The sequence below is a fragment of the Amblyomma mixtum genome, chromosome 1 (genome assembly GCF_055824585.1).
Source record: "Amblyomma mixtum isolate Tamu chromosome 1, ASM5582458v1, whole genome shotgun sequence".
Lineage (NCBI taxonomy): Eukaryota > Metazoa > Arthropoda > Arachnida > Ixodida > Ixodidae > Amblyomma > Amblyomma mixtum.
This window is the reverse complement of record NC_143012.1, coordinates 300,019,282-300,044,885: the sequence shown is the minus strand read 5'-3', so window position 1 is coordinate 300,044,885 and position 25,604 is coordinate 300,019,282. Positions and strand designations below refer to the sequence as shown.

At 49.0% G+C, this 25,604-nt stretch overlaps 1 protein-coding gene across 2 annotated transcripts in view; it reads right to left on the bottom strand.

Annotated features, from left to right (window-relative positions):
- Positions 1-24,525, bottom strand: part of LOC149372185 (leucine-rich repeat, immunoglobulin-like domain and transmembrane domain-containing protein 2) — a 273,141-nt gene extending 248,616 nt beyond the window's left edge. The window contains exons 1-2 of one of the 2 annotated variants that reach the window (XM_089566581.1): positions 23,666-24,525; positions 17,274-17,304 (exon numbers count right to left, since the gene is read on the bottom strand). The gene's annotated coding sequence lies outside the window, so the exon portion shown is untranslated. The remainder of the gene's footprint in view (positions 1-17,273; positions 17,305-23,665) is intronic. The other variant, XM_089566580.1, reaches the window with a different exon arrangement.
- Between the last annotated feature and the right edge of the window lie 1,079 nt (positions 24,526-25,604).

Here is a 25,604-nt window from a genome sequence, read left to right as displayed (position 1 = left end):
GGAGTTACAGAAGGGAGTGGAATAAAATGTGTAAAGTAATATTCTAGCAAAAAAAAAACAAGAATATAAAACGTAATAGTGCAACGGAAAAGCATAAATCGATATAAAATTCAATATCTGAATCATCTGATGACGCAGCAAGGCAAATTTTTCGAATACAGTTTTCAGCGCAACTAAAAAATGGCTGAGGCTTAACTTGGTTAAGCCTGGAGAATGCGAAGCATCATCGTGTCGCGTAATTTGGAGGCGCACAACCACAGCGACGGCGCGAGGTGGACCCCCGTTTCTCCACTGTCGTGACGTCATCGTGTCACGTGGTGTGACGTCATGTATCACGTGATTTGGAGGCTCACAACCACAGCGACGGCGCGAGGTGGGCCCCCGTTTCTCCACTGTCGTGACGTCATCGTGTCACGTGGTGTGACGTTATGTATCACGTGATTTGGAGGCGCACAACCACAGCGACGGCGCCAGGTGGGCCCCCGTTTCTGCACTGTCGTGACGTCATCGTGTCACGTGGTGTGACGTCATGTATCACGTGATTTGGAGGCGCACAACCACAGCGACGGCGCGAGGTGGGCCCCCGTTTCTCTACTGTCGTGACGTCATCGTGTCACGTGGTGTGACGTCATATATCACGTGATTTGGAGGCGCATAACCACGGTGAAGGGCTGAAGTGGTAGCTAAAGTAGTATGCTTCGCATAAAAAAAAACACCTGTCAAAGGTGCCGGCAGCAGAGGCGACAGGTGGTTCCAATCACTGGCCCTCTTCGAAATAAATGAGTTAATATATAAATGAGTACAGAATGCGTACCTTAAAGCGATGATCTGAGCAGAGGTGATATTAATGACGGCTCAGAAATAAGATCCCGTTTTAGGAGCTGATTGTGGAAAATAAATCCCGTGAAAATTTAGCATTCGCGCGACTTTTCTAAGTAAGGAAAGGCTAGGAAAGTTCAGGGCACTTTTAATTGCCGTTACGCTGGCAGTGCGGGGGTGTTAGACAATATAAAACACGCGCTACGATTCTGTAGCGCTTCTAAATCATTAATAAGAGTTTCAAAGCCCGGGTCCCATAAAGAGCACGCTTATGCTAATTTCGATCGCACTAAGGTTTTTTAGAGTAGTAGCTTTAATGAAGATGGGGAAATTATATGCACTGTCATTATAGCTGTTAATATATGCACTCCTAAATACTTATATGTTGTTACTCGTTCAAGTGCACAACCTGAGATATGGTATGGACTAAGATTTTCACTCGCAGACCGGTGTGAAACACGCATAACAGTATATTTGTTAGTATTTAGTCTTTCTAAGTCAGGTGTTATATTAACTAGATACCATATTTAAGTCACACTGAAGTGCGGATGGGTCTGAAATAGAAGTGATTACTCGGTAACTAACGCATACATCTGCGAAAAGCCTGATTGTGCAGTTAACGAAGATTGGTAGATCGTTAATATATATTAGGAACGCCTGAGATAAGGGAACATGGTGAAAATAAGCGCATTAACGAATGAGTTTGTTTCGTAAAAAACTCTCCATCCATGAAAGAATATTAGGGTCAGTGTTCAGTTTGCTAAGCTTTAAAAATGTAATCGGTGATTAACAAGCCCAAATGATTTCTGAAAATCTATGAACAGCCAACGAAAAGTCCCATGTCTAATGCAACTCCAAAAAGGACTGATAGTCACAAACGTCACACCCAGGTTTTCTATATCGCAGGTGTTCGATTTTACGGAAGCATGCGGGTGCACGGAAGCACGGAGCAGATATACAGATTCACGCAGAGAACAGGGGCCTATAAATAAGAGACCAACGATGAAATCGACTGTAATGAAAACATTTCTGTCTGAACCAAAAGAAATTAAACATATACCACAACAAAAGTGTCCTGCTCCGCCTCCGCTAATAAAAAAAAAAGTAGGCTTAAGAAGGGACGAAAAAAAACAAAACACAAGCAGCGGAATTTCGTTTTTTGACATCTGTGCAGCGAAAGCAAAACAACTGCGGGGGCATTGAACCTCGGAGGAAAGGCAGTGCTTATTTTCTGCTCACGTGAGAACTATTCAAAGACAAACTTCTGTGTTCGTTTCCGGGACATCTTTTGTCCAGCGTCCGGCGCTTACCCTCTCCCGCTGGGAAGCAGGAATGATGTTCCCTCTCTTGGCACTTTCACCACCAACGGATACGCTTACCCGCTTTCTTTTTTTTAATGTGATAAGTAATAATTTCCGTGCTCTCCGTAAAATTCATCTGTGTTGTGAACCTTCTTTTTTTCATTCTTGATTTCGTCCCACACGCATCAAGAGCGATAAGGTCAGTATGCTTTGCTGAACAGCATGGACAAAAAGTGTTCCTCAGAAAATATTGACCTTCGTAGTAGCAGCATAAAAAAAAAAAAAAACTACAGGGACCTTCGAAACGTCGTTAAACACTATCAAGCATCTCTAAGAGTCCTTTTTTTTTTTTTTTTCTCGGTTAAAGGTAGCGATAGTAAACGGCCGCTGACTACCACTTCCCTTTCCTACTACTTTGTTTTGCAGTCGTAACATGCATGTTCTGTCAGTATATAGATAAGCGAGGCCTGAATGAGGCTTACAAAATAAAACAAAAAAAAAATCTTCGTGCTGAAACGACTGCGTGCTTCCACACCGCCCACCGCTACATGTCTTAATGGGAAATTCCGCATAGTATGTAGCGCACGTTGTCCCGAGGAAAGTATTCTTTCTTGCTCACTCCTTCCCGCACTCAATCATAACAAGAAAAGTGAAAGATGGAAAGACATCGCACCCCTGCAATCATCATCGTCGTCGCTCAGTCGAGCAAAGTCAGGACAAAGGCTGCCCGTTTCTCCGGTCTCGCGACAGGCGCGGTCACGCTGTTCCGCCAAACTTCTTAATTTCATCAGCCCACCTGGCTGTCGCCCGCCATCGCATACGTTTTCCATCCCCTGGCATGCATTCTGACAACTGCATAAACTCTGGTCGTCCAGCTTTGCCCATTACATAGTCAGGCCATGTCCACTTCTGAAGGAAGCCGTGGACATCCCTCTCGCATACACGACTCAGGGGAGAAAAGTAAACGTAAAACGAAACAAAGAGGGCAAAAACAGCCTCGGCTTACTTGCTACCTAATAGCCCTGCTCCCTCCAACTAGGAGCTCATGCAGAGACACTGCCCGACGAAAGCGCGGAGTGCACGTAAGCCTCGTTCCGAGGAAGGCGCTTCGGGGGTCCGCAGCCTGCCAGGGCGACCAGGCGCTGAGAGAGAGCGCATTTCGGCAAAGCGCCGAGACTGGCTGCACTAGCGCGGTCAGAGAGCGGCGTGTCCTCCGCTCCTCAAAGAGACGCGCTCATTTGCATAAACCGCGCCGTTATGAACGAGTTGCGGCGGTCAACCCCCCCCCCCCCCCCCCCCCCCTCCCCTGCTCACTACTCCCCTGTCTCCTCCAGCGCGCGTCGAACGCGTGGTGACGCGGAGACGGCGCGGAGCGCCTTCAAGCGGCGGTGCACTTAGCATACGCCGGTGGCCCTCTCGACACACACACGTCTTTCTCTCTCTCTATCTCTCTCTCTCTATATATATATATATATATATATATATATATATATATATATATATATAGCAGACAAGTGAAGGGGAATGAGGGGCTCGTTATAATATTCATTTTAAGAGAAGCCAACAGCCACAGAAACCAAAGGAACACAGGGGATTTTATTTTATATTTATTTATTTTGTGGTGTTGATCAATTGAGAATATTACTGAATATGTTATCGCTTAAAGATAATTATTAGAAAAGCAGAAAAAACAACCACACGCCGCCGGTGGGAACCGAACCCACGACCTCCGAATTACGCGTCTGGTGCTCTACCTCTGAGCTATATAAACTTCTTAATTTCATCAGCCCACCTGGCTGTGGCTGGCTGTATATATATATATATATATATATATATATATATATATATATATATATATATATATATATATATATATATATATATATATATATATATATATATATATATATACACACACACAGAGAGAGAGATAGAAACACCCACCCGGCGGCTGCGCCAGCGCCGCTGTCTTCGTCTCTGTTTGCGCATATATAACTCTGGTGTCCCTTCATCTCCGGCCCCCGTCGGCGCACCACTTGACGAGTCCCGTTGGATGTAAATTGAAAGACAATGCGGACTTTTTTGAAAGCGCTTCGACTGGGCAGCGTCTCTCGCTCCATCCCGTTACTTTTTCTGTGCTTGCTCTGAGACCTGTCGAATGATCCGTCGACGTCTCTTGAATGCTCTTTTTTCCGCGCTTTGTATAAGTATATTGGAGGAGGGTCGAATTCGAATTGGAAATGTCGCCGCGGGTGCACACATGAAGCCAGGAAACGAGTATCTAGGGCGAGTGGGAAAAGGTGTTATTAAAGTCCCCCACTTCCTGCCTTTAGGATCCGCTTATGTTTAGTTGTGCGCGTTTTTTTTTTTTTTTTGGTTATGAACGAGAACTGACAGGTTGGCGCAGGATTCTATAAACAGTAATTTCGCGCTGGTCATTGGAGGAAATATTTCGGCTACCCATACCACACTTCCATACTCAGCTGGTGTGATTTTCTTCATCGTCACTGATGCGCCAGCGATGGACAGCTACAGGGCCGCTGGCGTGATCGTACCATCATATATACTCATAAAATGATGAACGCGTATTTCGTTGGGGTCTCGTATTTTTTAATGTGCCTCTTTATATCTGGAGCGCCAAGGTCGTACTGTTGGTTGGTTCGACCAACCCTGTTCTTATTTCGAGTTGATCAATTCGCTCTCGCCGTGCCATATGCTAGCCGTCCAGCTTAATAATGTGCATAGCTCTTTCCTGCATATAAACGCGTGTAATAAATACCGTTATGAGAAATAATGTCCGGGTAGCTCAGCTGGTTAAGCGACTGCTCTGGTGAAGCGGTGGTGCCGGGTTCGAGCCCCGGACTAGGACGAATTTTTCTGTAACAACGAAGTTTCTGTGGAAGCGGTATAGATTTCCTCTGTAGCATTATGGCTACGCGTGGGTGGATGTCAGTGAGTGATTGCTCCCTTATTACGTACAGTTGGCGATGGATACTTTGTGTAAATTACGAGTTTTTTTTTTTTTTTTTTCAATATAGATAACACGCCAAAGGTGCCCATTTTGCGTCTGCGCTTGTAAGCTTCAGATGGAATGCAGACATTATGTGGTGGCAAGGAGTGGAGCTTCAGGATGGCTAATGAACAAAAAAAAAAACATTTCAAAGCTGCCATTTTTGCGACGGTCGCAATAGCTATTACAGAGACGGATCATAGCGGTCGTTTGCATACCTTGTTCATTAAATCCACCCCCTGGCTACATAACGCATTTCTTATATACATGCGGATCGGCTATTCGAACAGGCAACACTTGCATGCCGATCGATAAATCAGCACCCTATAACGGGAAATGTATTACAAAATTAATTTTACATGTCAAGACTGCATCTACTGCTATAAGGTACACCGGAGAGGTCTGACAATGAACTTCCACAATTTCTAATCATTTAAAATGTACAAAAGTGTCAGTACACGCGAGCTTCTACATTTCGCCTCCTTTCCAATGCGGCTGCCCCGCAGAACGTTAGGGCCACTCAGCCACCACGTCGGGTAAGCAGTTGGGCCACAGATTTCTAGCCACCTTCATCCCGTACTCGTTTTTTGTGCGCTGTTTCCGACCTAAGGCATGCATCAACTAGCCCAACAACGAGCTTTATTACATTATGCACAGTTCGCGAAGGCGGCGCAATGTGATGGCGGACTCTGCACAAAACGTGACTGAAAGGCGTTGAACATGTCAGTCACCACCGAACGCAACCAAATCCCTTGGGAATGCGCAAGCATCCTCTGACCTCCATCCCCAGCCTCACTGTAGTGGGATACAACTCAAGAACGAAGTGGCTCTTTCCCGCCAAAGGACCCCCCTTCAGCCAACGGCGTCGGCCGATCCTCATGACCCTGCTAGTGTGACAAAGCAGGGAGTGGTAGATGAACGGGGATATTTTCCTCCCTGCACTGTCACACCAGCAGGCTCATGAGAATCGGCCGACGCCATTGGATGGAAGGGGATCCTTTAAAAATGAACTATAGACAGTCAATAGACTATTGCCTTCGTACAGATGTTTATTTCTGTCTATTTATAGCCTATACAGGGTGTTTCACCTAAGACTTTCTGCAATTTTTAAAAATAAGCTATTTGAATTAGATGCGCGCTTTTTCTGGCATAGCATTGTCAGTGGTGTAGTACATCATAATTCAACTAAGACGTGCTAACTAGCAGGCTTGTTAACCAATATTTAATAGCTAACTTTTAAACTATTACCGTTGGGCTCCTTAATTATTGAGAGGCATGCAGCCTGCCGTAAGTAATGTCCATATCCGTTTTTAGAATTTCGAGAACGCGATTATCCTTGGCGTTGTGGCCCAACAAATTTCGCCTACATCGCGCCAAAATACATGCGGTTTGAGAAGCTTGCAGGCAAAGCAACCTCTCCAGTGAACCTAACTCGTAGAAATAGCCAAAATTTGTTGGGCCACAGCGCCGAGGATAATCCCGTTCTCGAAATTCTAAAAATGGATATAGACATTACTTACGGTGGGCTACATGCCTCTCAATAATTAAGGAGTCCAACGGTAATAGTTCAAAAGTTAACTATTAAATATTGGTTAACAAGCCTGCTAGTTAGCACGTCTTAGCTGCATTATGATGTACTACACCACTGAAAATGCTATGCCAGAAAAAACGCGCATCTAATTCAAATTGCTTATTTTTAAAAATTGCAGAAAGTCTTAGGTGAAACAGCCTGTATACTGTCTATAGATAAAAGTCTAATGTAACGCCCTATACCAGGGGCCTTTGATTTATCAAATAAAAAGAAAGTGTGTGGCCATGAATCTATAGATTGTCTATAGACTATCTATTGGACCGCCGCGGTGGCTCAGTGGTTATGGTGCTCGGCTGCTGACCCGAAAGATGCGGATTCGATCCCGGCTGCGGCGGTTGAATTTCTTTGGAGGAGAAATTCTAGAGGCCCGTGTACTGTGCGATGTCAGTGCACGTTAAAGAACCCCAGGTGGTCGAAATTTCCGGGGCCCTCCACTACGGCGTCTCTCATAGCCTTAGTCGCTTTGGGACGTTAAACCACATAAACCAAACCAAACCAAACCAGACTATCTATTGCATCTGTATTGACTTATAGACTGTTCTCTAGGATTTGTGTTCAGAGAGTGCATAGACGTTAGAGACAGAAGTCTATAGACTGTCTAAAAAAATTTGTAAGTGAGGGGTCCTTCGAAGGGGAAAAGCCGCTTCGTTCTTGAGTTGTATCCGACTATAGAGCCTTGCTAGAGGGCTGTTCCCCCTTGGCCCAGTGACCAGCTTCTGCTGTCCCGCCGGTTATCTATCATATGTCGAATTTTATCATGTGTCGAAATCATATGATAAAGAATATACAGAGCAGAAAACAAATGCACCGAAGGCACCAGCATTCAAGGGGACCAGTAATCACGCGATAAACGCCTATCTATTTTTTTTTTCCCCCATCAAGTAAATATCCCTGTATGCACACAGAGAGCGCCAGTCGAATTCGAACAAACTCGGTCGGCCTTTTTTTTCTTTATCATTTAACGTCATGTCGAAACATTTCGCACGTGAACATAAAAACAAAATAAATATTTGCCCTCTCCCCCTCCTCACCCCAGAGAACGATTTGACCGAACTCACCCCGCTCACCACATCCTCATTGCAGCGCAATCAGCGCGCATACAGCATGCAGCGCGGAATTTCCGTTTATCACCGATTAATATAGCTGTAATCGAGCAAGCGTCCCGAAATAGTACGCCAACAACTACGGCCAGGACCGAGAAAACAAGAATAGCAGTGGGATAAAGTATATAGACGAGGAAGGACAGAAAAGGCTGAATCGGTATAGACCACCCAATCTCGCTCCGCACAGCCGCTCGAGTGCTTGCTACCCGCATAAGCTCCCGTCCCGCCTTCCGGACACGGATGTGGTACAACTGCGGAGAGCCCTTCACGGACTCGGCATTGGGAGAAGACGGCGCGATGTTGTTGTATGCTACTATACGTGCGGCAAGGAAATCGGAGGCTTCCGCTGAGTCTTAGCTTGCGCAAGCAGGATGGCACGAACAATGGAAGATTATCTGGCAAAGCGGGATTCTGAATTATGGAGAAGAAGACCCTTGGCTGAAACGATACTTAAGCAGTGCGCTCATTTCACAGCGCGAAACGAGATAACCAGGAAAGACAGATGAGAACAACATGGTCGTCCTTCTCCGTTGTCGCATGTTTTGTGCTACTTGCATGAATAACCAGCCCAATCGTGTCTGTTGGCTATCGACAGGAGTGGCTTAAATAAGCTTGTATTATACTAATAACCATGTACTACGTCAATAAGTACATCCAGCTGTATGTATCGGAACTGTACTGCGGAAAGCTCCCGCCGCGGTTGGGTATCCAACTGGTGCCAGTGCTTAACCCCCCCCCCCCCCCCCCCCCTTCCACCTCCCGTTACCGAAGAAAAGAAATTTTCCATATGAAAACCACGCTGATACACCCATTTTGTTTTGAATAAACAAGTACAAGAAGTCCACGGTTAAAAAAGTACACTGACCCCCCCCCCCCCCCCCCCCCCCTGCTTCAACTGCCCTCTTCAAGGGAGACCTCATAAATCCTAACTGAACTTCAAGGACCCAGATTTTTTCGGCGCAATAAACTTAGTGAACAAGGCGCACGATTATGTAATTGTTTCGCTAGAAACGCTGCACATATTTACCGGAAACTTTTCAAACAGTGGATACGCCCGTCTTTATGTATTCCTGTAACATGATATGCGAATACGATAGCGATTGCACGCCGACTAAAGGTTTGGAAGCAAAACTAATATATTTTCAGCATACAGAGAGTAATTAGACAGCTTTACTATAACGTGGCGTCAATTTGAGTTTCCACACTAAAAGATGTTACGGCACAGTCACGTACGCCTCGTCGGCGACAGTTCCGGTAAACCGTAGTTAGTGCTTCAACAGGAAATACTAAATAATGTGGCGCCATCAAGTTTCAACATCTCAAAACACTTCACAGGCGACACGAAAGGAGTGTTGCCTTTCGCCAAAGAGCGCACTCGAGAAAGCGTAAACTGTAATAAAATATGATGAACATTTCTGAAAGAAAAAAAAAAACATTACCTACACGTAACACTACATGAGTAATTTTACCGAGATGCGCTCACGTGGTTGGATACATCGGTAACGTTAGGGTTTCACCGCAAGTTGTCGCATCAGCGCATTTTATGGCATTTTAAGTGCAGAAACAAAACCATAAATATCCGTTTCTTCGATATTACAGAGCTTGTTTCTTAGAATATGAGAGAAGGTCTTTTCATTTTTATCATAATCTCATAAAACGTTTTCGTCAGTTGATGGTCCCTTTAACAGCGAAACGCCTTAGCAGCTGATTAGCCGTACGAAATTGCATCCGTCTGGGCCCAGACGAAGACAAGCCATCGTTGGCAAGCACCCTGAGGTTTTCCCTCCCTTGTTCACTTTGTGATTATTAAGAACCATCTGGCCAACTTCTGTCTACATCTGGTGTAGCAACGTATATTACTATCCGACACCGCCGGCCGGGTCAGCGTGAGAGTATATATCGTATGCTCGTTGCCTTTCCAAATCACAAATGCAATCCTGCATCATTCCTTCACCCTACTCTCAACCTCCCCGTCTCCAGTGGCCTATCCTCTTGCTCCTCGTGCTAAGTTTGGCCCTTGCGTCCCGAAGGCAACCACCTTCTTTTTATTTCATCGGTCCACGGAGTCGCATTCGAGATCGCCAGCAGCCCGCCGCCACTCGGGCGCGTGCGCGTGGCAGGAAGATGCCGCTCTTCAGAGCTGCTCGCCAGAGACCAGAGAAGCAAAACGCAAGACGCGAAGAGAGCAAGGGGGAATGGGGGGGAGGGAGGGGCGATTCAAGGCGGGGCACCCTCTCTCTGTTCTCCAGATGCCGTCTCGGTAATCCAGGAAGTCGATTAAGGAAGTGACGGGAGGTGGCGTAGTCACGCGGAAGCACACGGCAAGACGCCAGCGAGCGGCGGCGCCACAACACGAGGCCTCGTTGTTGTGACAGCTCGCGCGCGGCGGCGAAACACTGCGCGCTCAAGTCAGCCGCAGACAGCAGCCAGGCCAGATCGAGAAGGCGGCGGCCAGAACGTCCACTGCTCAGTCTCTTCTGCTAGAACGGTGCAGCACTGCGGAAGCTAGAAAAGCCGGCGTCAACTAACGGAGCGATGGACTCACGAAGCTGCTTTTACCCGCTATCAGCCGCTGCCACCCACGGTAACCGACCACTGTACACCAAGGCCGCTAGTCGATCGTGAAAACGTTGAGTATAAATGGTGTTTCGTTAATACGAGCTCGCTTAATTCGAACATCCGGTTTATTCGAAGTGGCGCCCTGGTCCCTTCAACGCCGCGTGCATTAAAAGAGCTCCCCTGATTTCGAACACGTTATCGATCCTCTTAGAGTACGAATTGCCGAAAATCGACTGTACTAAAAGGTAAGACTACTTTTGAGCTTTAAGCTGCCGACAAGGTTGCGCCTCCTGCTGCGTCCACCATGCTGCACGCTTTTACAGGCACGGTATACGTACGGAGCAGTCACAGCGGGGAGCTCGCGTCGGTGCTATTTGACGCTAATCCTTCGTTGGCGTCGGCCGTGCGTCAGCCTGCTTTGCGAGGGCTCGGCTGGAGCACGCGTGCACGCCGCGGCTGACGCGTTACCCTCGCGGATAAAGAGCAAGCGTGACGCCGGAGAATGCGCATTGGTTAGCGATGGCGAAGATCGCCCCCTTTTGTCGACCTGGCACTGATTGGTTGGCCGTTGAGACCGGCAGCAGACCTAACCAACTTTGTGTCGTTGCTGTCCGTCGGGGCTGTCACGTGAGCGTGTGCGACACAGCTCCGGAATACGCTCCCGGATATGCCCAGGCCTCCTGTTTGCTCGTTTCTTTGTTCTTTTATTTGTTCGCTTGTTTGTTTGTTCGTTTCTTTGTTCGTTTGTTTGTTTGTTCGTTCATTTGTTTGTTTGTTTGTTTGTTCATTTAACTGTATACAAGCTGAGATGTCTTGCGCCGGAAGCGCCGGATACTACGACCTTTGCTCCGCTCTCCAACCGTAGCGCATTACTCAGTAGGCTATTCCTGGAATCATTACCACCATTAACAAAGCCAATTTATACGGATTTTCTCCCGAGTTCTGAGGGAACAACTTCAAACTACAGTTCAGCTTACCGGAGAAAAATTTATCAATAATTTGCTGCCCAAATAATTTAATACTTACTTAGCCCGTGTCTCATTGCCTCTGTGTTCCTTCTTACGCGCCAACGCCACGAGTTTGCTCCGCTCCCGCTCTGGTTCGTCAAATGCTTGAATGCACTATTATTTGATTGTTTGCTTTCCCACACCAGTAATAAGTCATCCAGGAATGACTCACCGAATGCCATCGCGGATACTAGAATAAATGCTCGTAAATGGATATGAGCACGTATTTCACGGTAACAGCCAGGTGGAAAGCATGGACAAGGTTGTGTGCGGAAATAACGAGGCCGCGGTTATCGCAGGACTGTAGATGTGTCCTTCAGACGAAAACTCGTTGTTGATCATTTTGTTGGTAGTGATGTTGTGACCGGTCCTATTACTCCTCGTCCTGCACTGATCATGAATATAAATTCAAATACTAACACGTCACAACAACCTGTATTTCAACTCCCTTGTTTCAAAAACAGCCCGCAACAGCCTTAAGCATGAATAATTTAAAAGAACATAATTATTATTCCATTAAAAAACACTCTATGTACAACTTTAAGGCCCCTGTGGGTAGCGCCAATGAGTTAATGCCCATGTATGAGGAATTGATCATTCTCAACTTCACAATCACAGGTCCACGGGAGTCCTCACGCCACTCCTTGCGCAATGGTAAGGAATATGCCACTGCCATGCGACGGCAGGTGCTGCCAGCGGTGGGCCTTGTGCGACCCAGAAGGTTGCTCTTCCCGAGCAACCTCTCGCGATAACCATTCATTTAACTGCCGCCTACCACAGTAATCAGTTTGCTCACAACCCGGTGGGGAGGTTGTGAAGACGCCACAAGGTCACGTGACTTAGGTGACCCAACTAAGTGGCTTCTCTGGTGGGTGGCCGACTGGACCACCCTATTCTTAGCTCACAAAGCCGACGACGCCTGATTTTTTGCACAACGGGAGCATTCACGCTGTCGCGTTAGAAGAAGAAAGAAACGGAAGACAATGAAAGCTTGCAAGCAGAGAAGCCAGAAGAAAGGTGTCTCAGCTTGCTCGAGGCGCAGCTATTTATCGCGGTAATTAAGTCCAAAGCACTGAGAGGCACTTATTCCAGAGCAGGGCAGCCGGAGTCATTAATCTCAGTTAAATTAGGGGCGCCATTGGTGTCTTTGTTTGTGTTACACATTCGGCCACAGGAGGCGTCAGCCAGGACTGTTAGCGTATACAGAGTCGGAAAAGAAGAGGGCGACCCCCTTTCATCCATTCTCTCCTCGGCGTCTGGTAGAGACACCGCTGCTATTCTTAAGGCGACATGCAGAGGGAGTAGGTGCGCCATTCCTAACGTGTTTCCTCGTGGTCGCTGTGGATAGTCTCTTCTCAGTTCACAGTAGGTTCATTCAGAGCTACCCCGGTGGCTGAGTGCCGCTTACGAGCATGGCTTCGCGGCTTCGACCCGGTTGCATTTTAAGGGAGGTTAAATGCAAAACAAACAAGGAAAAAAAAACGTTCCCTGAGATATCGGCGCACGTAACGCACACAGGACTTGAGTTCTAGAGCTTTTTTAAACATCGATTCTTGCCTCTTTGTGGCTATGTTAATTTTTGCATGGCAGCCAAAAAAAACGCATTTATTGCCGACAAAATCGGATTTCAAAATTTTCCCACCACTCGATTCAAAGACTTGACGTTAAATAGAACTCTTGTATGGGCTAGTTGGTACATGAGATTTGCAACAGAAGACGGCGCGACAGACGACGACAAAAGATGCACAGAGAACGACAAAACGACAGGACCGGCGACTACTCGGACTGAAACACTGAAGTCCGAGTAGGCGCCGGTCCTGCAGTTTTCTGTGCCCCTTTTGTCTACGTCTGTCGTGCCGTCTTCTGTTGTAAGTCTTAACGTCAATACTGGCAAGGACTCCGTGATCGCCGCTCGGAAGTGAATGGCTGCGCAGCTACCCACAGAGGCCCGCGCGGAAAAGAAACTGCGTTGACACTCCCCATTCTGCTTGCGGAAACGGCCGGTGGTGGTGACACATGTATTTGATTTTTTCCCCCTTTCCTACCTGATAAAAGCTCCGTTTTCGACGAAGGCGTTCACTCTGCAACTACAACGCGGTTATCCACCGATGCAGGCCAATCTCAATTTGTTCTCGGCTGTCCTTTAGGGTCGAAATACCCTACGAACCACCTCTCCTCGCATAATCAACAAATATTCAAATGCACAACCAAACCAACCTTATTTCGTCGGCGAATAAAGTTTGAAGAAGTTGCATTCACGTCCACGCTAACGCCGGACTAGACTACATACTGCACGAAATTGTGGATTCGTGCTTCGCCGTACTGTGTGGCTGTGCGTGCATACCGAACTCTGTTACTAAATACACCGAGCGAAGGGAGGCGGAGGGCTTGTATGCGACTTGTGGAGCCCACGTGGATAATAAAGGCAAACTATATCCCATCTACGCGGCCATGTAAGCACTGTAAGCTTCAGGTAGCGAAGTATACAGCTTATACTTACAAATGAATGCACGGGCGCAATTTATTGCTACCCAGCGCCGTATCTTGCAACGTCTCCTTTCCTTTTTTCGGCCCTCTGCCGTTAGTCGAGGGCTTTCCGGAGACGTCGGTCATGGCTTCCCGGTGCCGTAGGACACGGCGGGCGAAACCCGCCGAAAGGCGACCAAGATAAACGAAAGCGAAACGGCACGCTACAAAATACGGAATTCGCTAGCTTTGCAGTAATGCAGGCGAGGCATCCCCCGCAAACCAACGGACACGGAATTGTGACAAAGAGGCGCCGACACGACAAAGCGAAAACGTGGACGCATAATGCATACCTATATCAAAATGTATTGCGCGTGTTGTAATCCTGCCCCAGCCGCCCCTTCCCCGAGTGTTCCCCATCTAATACCACCCAGCGTGCGCAGTCGAGGCAAGTAGAGGAATGCGAACGGGCGACACCTGGCGCCGAGCGGCGCGACAGCGCTTTACCCTTTCACCGCCACCCGTGACTGCGCGCAGGCCGCCAAGGAGCGCCGACGACAACGTTCCGCGCAATGAGGGGCGGGGTCTTCTCGTGAACAATACGTTGCCGCGCGAGGCAGACACGAGCCGACCCCGCCGCCGGCGAAACAGCCGCGGCGGCTCCCGTCTGAAGCGCAAATTCGCTCCCGTAAGAAAGCAACAAGTTGTAGCGAAGGGGAACGGAGTCTGAGAGGGTGCCGATCGCGGCCTCGTAACTTGGCGGTTACCTCCGCCGCCTCCAGGCTGCTGCTGCAGCCGCGTAGGAGATGGAACTCTCTGTTTCGTTAAAAACGTGCACCGCTGAGGAAGCTGGAGCTACCACCGAAATCAGCACTGTCACCACGTATGCACAGGTCGCACATTGATTGCTTGTATAACCTGTTTTATTATGTATTGACCGCTTGCCTGTTTAGTAACAGGCTGTTCACCGTCGCTTTATCTTTTTCCTTGGTACATCATATAACCGCAGACCATCAAGCCACAGCAAACTTTTTGAGTCTCCGGTACGAACACAATTGTGCGCCATTTGCGTCTCTAGCCTGAATATACCGCCTGGATAAAAGCAAATCAAACCAAACCAAATACACGACCAAAAAAAAAAACGTTTTCGTCACAATGAACGAGTGAGAAACACGCTACGCGCGGCAGAAGCGACGTGGAAACTCGGCACTACTTTCTGCTGCGCCCGAGCGAACGCCTCGCAGCAACCGCGACGCTGCACCGTTCTCGACCAGGAGGAGGGAAGGGTAAACGGGGTTGGGGTGTATAAGGCGGCCATAGAAGAACAACAAGGCGATACGGGCAGGGGACGAAGAGGTAAGCGCCCAGCGGAGAGCTAGAACTGGTTATGCACTCTTGACCTTGCCGTCGGCACGGAGAACGTGGGGCGGGGGGAGACTTCATAGAGCAAGCGCCAAAGAAGAAGAAACCGGCGGCCGTTGGAGCGGAGGGTAGTTGATCTGCGGCGGCGGCCGACCGGACGCCGGACCAGACGCCGACGCCGCGGGGACCGGAGCGGCGGCCGTAGACAGCGCTGACTCGACATGGGCGGTGGCCCTGACGTAAACGCTTGCAGGCGCGCCCGCCACTGGCTTCTTCTAGGCGCAACGATAGCGAAACAGCCCACCGGAGTCGACGGGATTCGCGAGGGTGAAAGGTTACCTGGACGACGCGATGCTTATGCGAAGAATATTTCTAAACGAGGGAGCCTGAAAGAATATTAAGGGATCAAAGAAAACAAACAAATAAGAAAGTTACGCACAGTGCTTTTGAGTACCATCCGTGGGTATGGGTATTAACCCTAAAATAAATGGTGAAAGAGAGAATTTTTTCATGTCAAAAAGGGCCGAGAGGCCAGCCGAGCAGCACATCCCTGGCTTGTTACCACGCACAACGAAGGGGCAAACACAGAAATAGGGAAAGAGTGAAGATGAGAGGTGACATCAGAAGGTGGTACCTCAAGCCAGGTCCATTACGGACTTGCTCCCTGTGCAGAACACGGAAGCCGGCCAAATAAAAAGAAAGCGCTAAGACCAGCAACCTCGATTCCAAAGAAAAAGGAATGAAAATAAAAAACTCTTTCGATGGACTCTTCAGATTGCTCAACAGTGCGTGGTTGTCAGCAGCAGAGCGCAAGAAATGACATCAATCATGTTTAAGACCGATGGACGCTGAAAGCGCGGCGCAACTTCTACGGGCACACGGAGTCTGTTGAATCGGTCCGACGCAGCACGGGCGCCCAGGCTGAGAGCTCGAACATTATTTGTCAAAGCCGCTCAGTGGCTTTCTCAATCTTCCACAGCTCAAAGACGCGCTAAGCTTACGTATGTGCGTCCGCATGATCACGGAGACCGGAGAGGCCACCTGTCATTTTCGCAACTTGGCAGCTTTTTCGGACATTACAAGCAGTGCGCGCTTGTTTCCACGCCAGAGAATAATACAAGATTCTGTACACGCCTATTTAATACAGCTGCCGTCCGCATGCGTAGGTGCGCGCTATGGGCGCGGAATATCAAAACGCCCTCCGCGTTCCACAGAGAGCAGCTGGAATAAAATGACCGATACCTGCGGCGAGGACTCATTTGAAAAGATAAAAGAATAAAAGCAGTAAAGCAGCAGCACACCTCAAAGAAATGGCGCTATTTTCCTCGAAGCAGTCTGCGTATGCACCTGCGTATGGCCAGGTGCTGAGATTGCGCTGTAGCGCGCGCGCCGCAGCTTTGTGTTTTAATGAATATACGATTTATCCGTATGCCCTAAGGCCCTGCCCTGAGTAAAGAGATGAAAAGCGGCTCGAGTGGGAGCAACTAAGCTTTAAAACGGGAGCTGGCGAAAGCACCCAAGAGACGACGATGCAGTCTTTGAAGAAGCCTGGCCTTCCTTAACGAGTTCTTGATGAACTAACTCGTAACTCGGCAGGCTGGTCGGTACTGCGTTGCCGTTATTAGAAACTCGCTGAGCAGCGGCGCGAATCCGGCCTGAGTATGGTGTGGCGCCTACGTCACAACCGCAGGGAATACGAGTTGTAGAGTCGTTAACGAAACATAGAGGCAGCGGGGGGGGGGGGGGGGGGGGGGGGGGCACTAGGTTAGCACGGAAGCACAGGTCACGTCTGGTAACGTTGGTTACATATGCGCTTCCGGCTTGTTTCGGACATGTCGGAATAGTGAACGGCAACTTGTTTACGAATTCGTTTTCACCTGCGACTTTTTTTTCTTTGGTATGGTTACCCTAACTACCACCCGATGAACCCGACAGGCGGGAGGTCTATATGGAAACATACATGCGGCATTCTGCCAAGTCGAATTATTACCAGCCAACGCGAGAATGCGCGTCGTGGGCGGTGCGGTTCGAAGTAGCTACGCTAACTATACGTACCGACGTTTGCACTCGCAGTGAGATGTTCCAGCTGGAAAATAAAAGAAAGAGAGAATTTTGAAAAACTCGCCCAGTAACATTTAGCAAAGTGGCGCGATATAAGTGACGCAGATGCATTTTATTACAACCCCACCACATGATTCCGCGGCGCCTTCAAAGCTGATTTGGCTGTGACAGCGAACTTGAGCGCACACCGAATAGACACGTCGAACTCGCGTTTTCCATTACCCAAAAAGTGCTGCGAAAACCCCGAAGATGCTCACTTAAACAAGAAAACAAACACAAAAGAATCGCGAGAAAAACTCGTCCCAGTATTGAGAAGGAGCTTCGGCTCAGCTTTTTTTTGATCAACGCGGCAGAATGCGTTCGAGCAGAGCCCTGTTTGCAGTCGTTCCTCTCTCGCGCAACTGAAAGCTTATAAGCCGGGAATATAGACGGCGCGCATGTGTAAGCGAACACTTTCCTAAGCTTCGCAGATGCTGTGAGGCGATGCGCTTCGGGCGACGCAGCAGCAGAGTACGTGTTTTTGCGTTTGCGCCCACGCGTGAGCCGAGCCTGAAAGGCGTTATAGGTGCACATCGGCAGCACGAACGAACTGTTGTCGCCCTGGAACTTCCCGCGACTAACACTACACGGCGCGCGCAATTTCGACTTTTAGGCTCGGGAGCACTGATGCTTCAAACTTTAAGCGTCTTTCCAGGCGGACAGAATATGAGAATAAGGCGCTTTAGTTTAAAAGAAGCGGTGTTTAAGCCTGTGGAGTACTTGAACTTAAGACCTCGAGCTGCACATAATCGCACGAAACAAGTTTCACGAGATTTCCGGCAGCTCTATCTTCTCTTTCCTTGACGCAATTTCGTCTTTTTTTTTTTTTTTTAGCTCTGTTCCATAGCGTTAACGGCAACCAACCGCACATCAACGCGGCTCGCCGCACTACTTTTCCTCTGTCTACATTCTATTTGTCTTCTCACGCAAGAGGAGGACCTCAATGCAGCAGTAACTTGAGCAACGTCGGAGCCTGCCCAAGCCGTCTTCACGTTGTGATGTGCTTGCGTGCTGAGCCTTACAACTTCCTAGGGATCCTCGATGAGGCTTTCCCTTACTACAGGAGCGCTGCACACGGGCACCATACAGCATGGATAGATGGATGTTAGGAGCGTCCCTTCTGGAACGGGACAGTGGCAGGACCCTTCATGCTCGGTGTTTTTTTTTTCTTTACATTTCTCTAACCAATCTGTCAAGCTGTCAAACTTGACACGCCAGCAACGCCAGCCGGTGGCAATCAGCACAATTTTTATGAGAGCACAATTAAGACCGCTCATTTTTTTGTCTTTGCTGCCGCTTCATTAGAACTTTGTAAGTAATTTGCATACATTGAACATTATTTCTTTGTAATAACGATCATGTTAAAAAAAAAAGGTCTATTGTCAGAGTTCATTATAGCAACGTTTTTGAACGCGTTAGAGAGCAACACGACTCCTCGTCTTCTTTCACTCATGAATTAACAGCACGCAAATCGTTCACCGGCTCTGCGGGGTGTGTGCTTCATCTTAGGCTGCATTTTGAGCCGTTTTTGAGTAAAAATGGCCGTCTAAAAGGCTGTCAGACAAGCCGGGAAAGGTGACGTTTCCTGATTATGACACGATTTCCTATTTATGACAGGACACCCGTAAGTGTCAGCGGGTTACCGACGCCTGTATAAACTAACGCCGTCTTCTCTTGAGGCAGTGCAGCTAAAAAAAAGGCCCCCTGCCGCCCAGTTAAATACAACTGACTGCAGGTAATTTCAACGCTGGCTAGCTAAAGAACTGGTGGCACGAAAGGGGTAAGCATATAGTTTACCGGCGTGCTGCACGCGTAAAAAAGAAAAAAAAATGAAGGTATAAACTACAAATTCCGTTCAAACGAAATACAGGACCCCCAAGAGAAGTAGGTCTCCTAGGTACAGCACATATGCGAGTACACGCAGCTGTCTAAAGTCCATGACTGGCAACGTAAACAGGCTTTGAGCAAAGCGGTCGCGTGAGGAGGTTCCATTTTGGTGGCCGCCCCAGCTTTGCTTCGATGGTCAACATTTGAAAAACAAAAAATTCGCGAACATAAAGTACCGCACACAGAGGGAAGCATTGTGCGGTAGCCGACTAGTGCATCTAAGTGTGGATATTCCCTCTGGCTGCTGCAGCAGATTAGCGACCCCGCCCGGGTTGCTTGAGCAGGGCTACCCGCATAAGACCGAACCGAAACATCCGGCTTCGCAGCGCTGTGGAAGGTACCGCGTCTTGTACCCTCATTTCAGCTTTGAAAATATAGGTTTTAGTCATATTAGTCACAACTTGTGAGAGTCTTTCGTAAATCCTCTTTTGGGAGCACCCATGAAATGTTCACTCACGCATACTCTTCCAAACTCCACTAGTTTTCCACGAACGAAACACCCGCAAACCTGAATTATGCACCTTGCAACCTGCCTTCATATTCGCTGCATGCTCACAGCGCATACGCGAACGCTGTGATATGGATGTAAATCAGACGAAAATGTCGGCCCGTATGCCTAAGTCCGGCCTACATTACCCGTAGTCCGCAAGAACCCAAAAGAATATCGAGCTCACTCCCTTACGAACCCCGAACAATGGGCGCACACAAAAACACTTAAGCGCCACCGGAACGCCCTTCCAGATCACGCGAGTTAAACGCGCCTTGGCGTTCGCAGGCACGCAAGAGCAAACAGCGCACGAAACCCGGGAGCAGCAAGCATCACGCTCTGTCCAGAAAACGCAGGCGCACGAACGAGCCGTCGTCGCGAGAGAGAGAAAGTAGAGGAAGAGGGGAGGGCGTGCAACAACGTCTCGAACCTAATCTGCGACGGCAACGTCGTTCGAGAGAGCGCGCGTGGAATGGGCCGGTCCGTCTACAGCTCTACGGAGTCGCCGCTGCGAAACGTCGCACTCAATAAGGGAAGGGAGCGCGCACGCAACACGGTGTACTCGCACGCACGCACGAACGGGTGGCCGGGCGCGCCGGGGAGTGTTTAGCGATCAGACGGAGCGGAGCCGGGAGAGTTGGTCTCCGGGGGATATGGAGCGAATTAATGGCAGGATGCGGAGAATTAATTACGGGAGCGCGCGCGCGGCGAGCTCTACGCCCGGCGTCGCCGCCGCGCCACCTCTCGCAACAACTTTCAACGCATGCACCCGGCCGCCCCTCCGTCTGGCCGAGTCAGGGATTTGGGCATTGCGAGAACCAAGGCCGGAGACCCGAGACGCTAATAAATTGCGAGGGAGACGAAGGCGTTCTGTCCGTCTGACTATGTCTGACCACCCTGTGCAAGGAGGGGGAGGGGGGGGGGGGAGAGGAAGTAGGCACAGAAAAGGGGCATGTCTGGACTATTTGTTTGAGCGCTGAGAATGTTCGAACGGGAGAGACGTCCCAGTTAACAGAACACATTAAGGAAAGGAAGCAAAAATTATGATATATGGATATTTTGCTTACCAGTTTAACGAATCCCACCCGCAAGAGCGCTAGCTTCCACAAATAGTACACAATCTTTACCAATCGTAGTTTCTGAGCGAGTGCGTGTAAGGGGTGGGCATAAAGCCCCCAAGGTCAGCGGGAGACACCGAAGAGAACCTGCTGCTCTCGCGTGTTCTGAGTCACCAGGAAAGTCTCTCCCAATACATATTCCCAGAAGATATTGCTCTCCCTCTGAAACACTGTGCTAATGTAAAGGACGGATACATTGAAGGAAAAGCCGACCAAACAACCACTGGACCTGCCTGCTTCTTTATCTACGCCTCCATCCCTTGGGATGGTGCGATATATCGAAAGGAGAATCAGCAATTCATCCAACTAGTACCTGCATTGGGTGAGCATATCAGGCTCTCATTTTTAGCACTTGTAGCCCATTTCCCAACTCCCACACATTCACACGCTGTCGCAAAGCAAACTTGAGAAGCGCAGCAGTTCTTTCGTAAGCTCAAACGACCATACAGGAATAATGACAGAATTTTCAGAGCACCAACAGAAACTCGAAACGGTGTACAGAATGCTGCTCAGAAGCATGGAGAAACAGGCAATAAGTTGGAAACAGAGCTCGACGAGAAATTATGCCCCTTGGCACGTTACATCAATCCCACTATACGTGAACGCTAGGATACCGCAAGGTGCAAGCTAGGGCGGTAAGAGTAGCAAAGCGACCACTAAAGCAAGTCAACACGCAAATGGTCACTATGCGCCCAGTAGCTCGTGAAATGAAGCCTTATTACGCTCTGAAGAGGTTATACACGCGTGCACATAATACACAGCCAACACTGTCCCCTTCAATACTGTAGCCGTTAATAACTACAGATGAGGACAATATATGGCTCTGAGCAATGGGGAGTAGCGATTCCACCCTAATATCCACACCGGCGATTTTTGCTAAAGAGCTTTCCATTGCGCGCTTTTGCACAGCGTCGGCTCTCTGACGACCCGGACACTGGATACAACACTCCTGCAACATACATGGCGACCTGCTTTAAATAAAACCGCTCCATTCGCTTGGAAGTACGCACGAGCTGGACAGCGGTGACAAGTTCAGCAATAAAACTGAGTAAATGGCATGCGAGAAACAAGACGCCAGTGTGAACGAAGGTCAGAGCTTAGCGCATCTTAATTATGTGGCAAACCAACGCGCATATGCGACCGTTACACGTCATTCATGAGCCTTGCCTTCTGAAATGTCACTTTTGACGTCGCCGCATAGCGACCTCAGGTTATGCAGTGCCAGGCCTATAAAACGCGGGGAACCGAATGGTAAATCACTGTAAACATGACGATGCGAACCCTTAGACTTTAGCAGTGGGGCAAAAAAAAAAGCGAACGTATCAGGAGTGAGAAGAACGGAAAGAGCGGCAAACGTTGCCGAAGTCAAGAACAGACGGGTTACCTAATGAGCAGGAACATGTTCAAGAACGTATACAGCCCATACATAGCCGCCACTCACCATCATGACCATCGGCCATGTTAAATCGACAGCGGGACAGTGATCTCCAGTTACCCCCGTCGTATGCCATTCAGCCACCGTATCCAAGCCAACTCCGTAACCTCATCACGCCAACTAAGCTCTTTCCTCTCTGTGCTATAAAGAATTGCAGCGCAACATAGCAAAAAATGAGAAGCGCTGACTTCCAAATAACTTTTCTAAACACCAACTAGCCCGCACAGTCACCTCACTGAATCTGGACTATGCTTGCGTTCCCTGGACATGCCCTCAGTAATTCTAATAGTCGACCAGTCAACTTTCCTGCGCACACCATGTTCCGCCCATAATCGGTTTGCACCCCTAAATTAAATCAACAGTAACTCTCCCTATTTGCCTACTCCACGCTCGTCACTGCAGTATTTCCACATACAGTTTTCCTTTCGTGCAGCTGACAAAAAAAAAAGAAAACTTTAAAAAACCAGAGGCTTCGACGAGAAAAACGATCAACGCTTTTCAGCGCTAGAGACTTACTAAATCAGAGAGAAAAACAGGCGTTTTTGATGCTCACTGCTAGCAAGGCTGCGTACGCGGCGGTAATTTACTTCTCGACAGCTGGATACGTCTTGAAATTGGTTAAGGCGGTTCTTGAGACGAAGTTACAGAACATAGCTTTCTTAGCGTTACTGACAAAAAAAAAAAAAACATCTCCGGCGACATGAGCTTTTCCCAGTTAGAAACTTGTAGGTGATGAACTTCGCCGGTTAGATCCAAACAACATAAAAGTTCACCCAATTAGAGGTCTAGTTACTAAGTCTCCATCACTAGTCTAAACAAAACCAGGTTCTTTGCAGTCGCGAAGTGTACAGCTTATGCCATGGACTAACGCATGACGACCTAGCAGTGAGAAGGCAACAGAAGTTACTATAGCTTGCGCGACTTGAAGGATCGCCGAGAAATCAGTTGTACGGCAGCTTACCGCTTGACCGGTATGTTGATTTGAACTGACGCAGCGCTGTGCGTGTCCGCATCCGTATTTGAACCCGCGCGGATGTGAACTTTTCACAGAATTTTGTTTAAAAACGGAGATGTCACATGCTGGCTTAAATCCATGTATGCTCATAAATTGCTAATGCACTCCGCCTCTTGATCACGCAGTACAAGAACATGCTAAGTTAAATCGCAGCACATCAGGCCAACAGAACTAGGTCTTCCAGAAAGGCAACGAAATCACATGCATCCGGTTCTGCACTTTGCCAACAAGCGCTTTTTGTACCCTTCTTCCTTACACGAGTTTCGCCAAACACACTTCAAACGTTAGCTGCGTAAATTAATGGAGGCGAAGAGTTTCCACACGAAGAAACGATGAAAAAACAATGTACAATTTCGCTAGCCGGCAACACAAGCATACCAAAAAGCTCCTCGAAAGATATCTCACCTACTGCGGTGTCTCTGATAACGACGGCAGCAGAAACGCAGGAGTCATGTCGGGTCCTTGCGCTAAAAGGAGTAGTCCACCGGTAGGCAGCTACAGCCACACACGTAACTCAATCCAGCGCAAGTCAGTGCACGGCCGCAAACGGTGCCGCGGGCGGTCGTAACAACTGGCGTTCACGGGAGCGTGAGAGCGGCGGGACCGACAAAAGCCGGTCGCAACACGAAACAGGCCGCGGTAAATCCAGTGCGCGGAAGCAGCAATCGCACGCTCCACCTCTCGAACAGATCACGAGGACGCGGCACTCCCGCCAGTGTCAGGTTCAACACGAAGGACGCGCGGCAGCGACTCAGTCGCGCGTTTGCACGATCAGTAGCACACGAAATCACAACACACCGACGACGTCAGGGACAAAACACAGCTACACCACTTAATCGCGACAGCGAGGAAAGAAAAAAAAGGTGACGTTTGCGGAAGCAGCTGCAGTAGACAAAACTAGAACGATGAACCGGTCAGTACAACACAGTCTCTTCTTTACTACTCCAGTGAGTGACAAGGGTGCTTTCTGAATGTCCCCGCGCAATAGGAGGAAAGGGGGTCCATTGACGGACGTCTCGTGAGACGGCACGGAAAAGCGGGAGACGACGTCGGTCCGAGATCAATGTGACACAGCCGGACGACGTCAAAAGGGTCGCGGACGAAACGACAACACGACGCGCACCACAACGCGGGCGACAATCGCCGTCGTCCACCTTGACGGCCGCTGTTCTCCAAAAGCGGCGAGGGTGGGTGGGGGGGCGGAGCGTCGCGCCTGTTCACACAGCTGCGGCGGCGCGACGAGCGGCCATGCTGCCCAAACGGACTCCGAGTTGCGACTAGCGTGGAGGAGCGCGGAGCTGCCGGCCCGCAGTGGCGCCGCCGTCGCCGGCTGGGGATCGTTCCATTCGCGAGCACAGGGGAGAAGCTGCTCGCTGTAGGAGCTACGTGCGCGCATGGAGTGGACGTCCTCCTTGCGCGCGGCAAAGGGTCGGTCAAATGTGAAACAGTATAGTGTGACGTAAAAGCACAGGATTATTCGATAGCGCGAAGGTGATGTTAGTTTATTTTAGTCGGGCGGAACGGAATCTGGAAACGGCGAGCGAGATGCTCCTTCGCAGTAGGGAGCAAATATTCAAAATTCAGCGCCATCTGGCGCATTGAACGACAGGCGGACTATCGCGTCCTGCACTGCAGCGCCATCATGTTGGTGAGTGCAAACGGCGGCAGGCTGTCAGCGGGTCAGCGCGCTCAGTCGTCGAGCGTTATTCGTCCGTGGCTGTAGCGCGCGTCATGGGATGCCGCGCACATCTACTTGATCAACGGAATATCAATGCCGTTCCACATTTAAAGCCATCGCATAACGCTTTACGGCCGTGGAAGAGACAGCTTAACCTTCCGGCTTCAAGGCAAGCCATGCTTTTCGCAGTCCTTTAGGTGTAATAACCGCTTACTCAGTTTGATTTGCTTTTGCTTCGCTCTTTCTCTCCTTCCCAGGAGATCTCGAGGCAAAAGGAACTTGGGACAGGTGCGCCGGCGAAGCTTTTCACGACTGCAAACTCTGCGAACCCTTGATAATCTAGTTGGATGACAGAGTTCCCAAGATGTCTGAAGATAGGAGATATGCGGCTACCGATGAGGTGCTAGGTTTTTCTTGGAATATCGAAAAGGCTGTGGCCGCGAACAAATGTAAGCCAATAGCACGGCGACAAAGAAGGCCAACACGCCTTGCAAGAGGACCGAGGCGCCTCGTTTGACGCCGTGGCTGAGGCCTACTTGCTTAATGACAACAGATCAGCCACACGAATCCGTGACCTTGAGAGCTCGTCGACTTCCGGAAAATACAGCGGCAGAAATTGCTGCATAGTGCGTAATCGTAGTTTCACGCACCTTGATGGACCTGGAA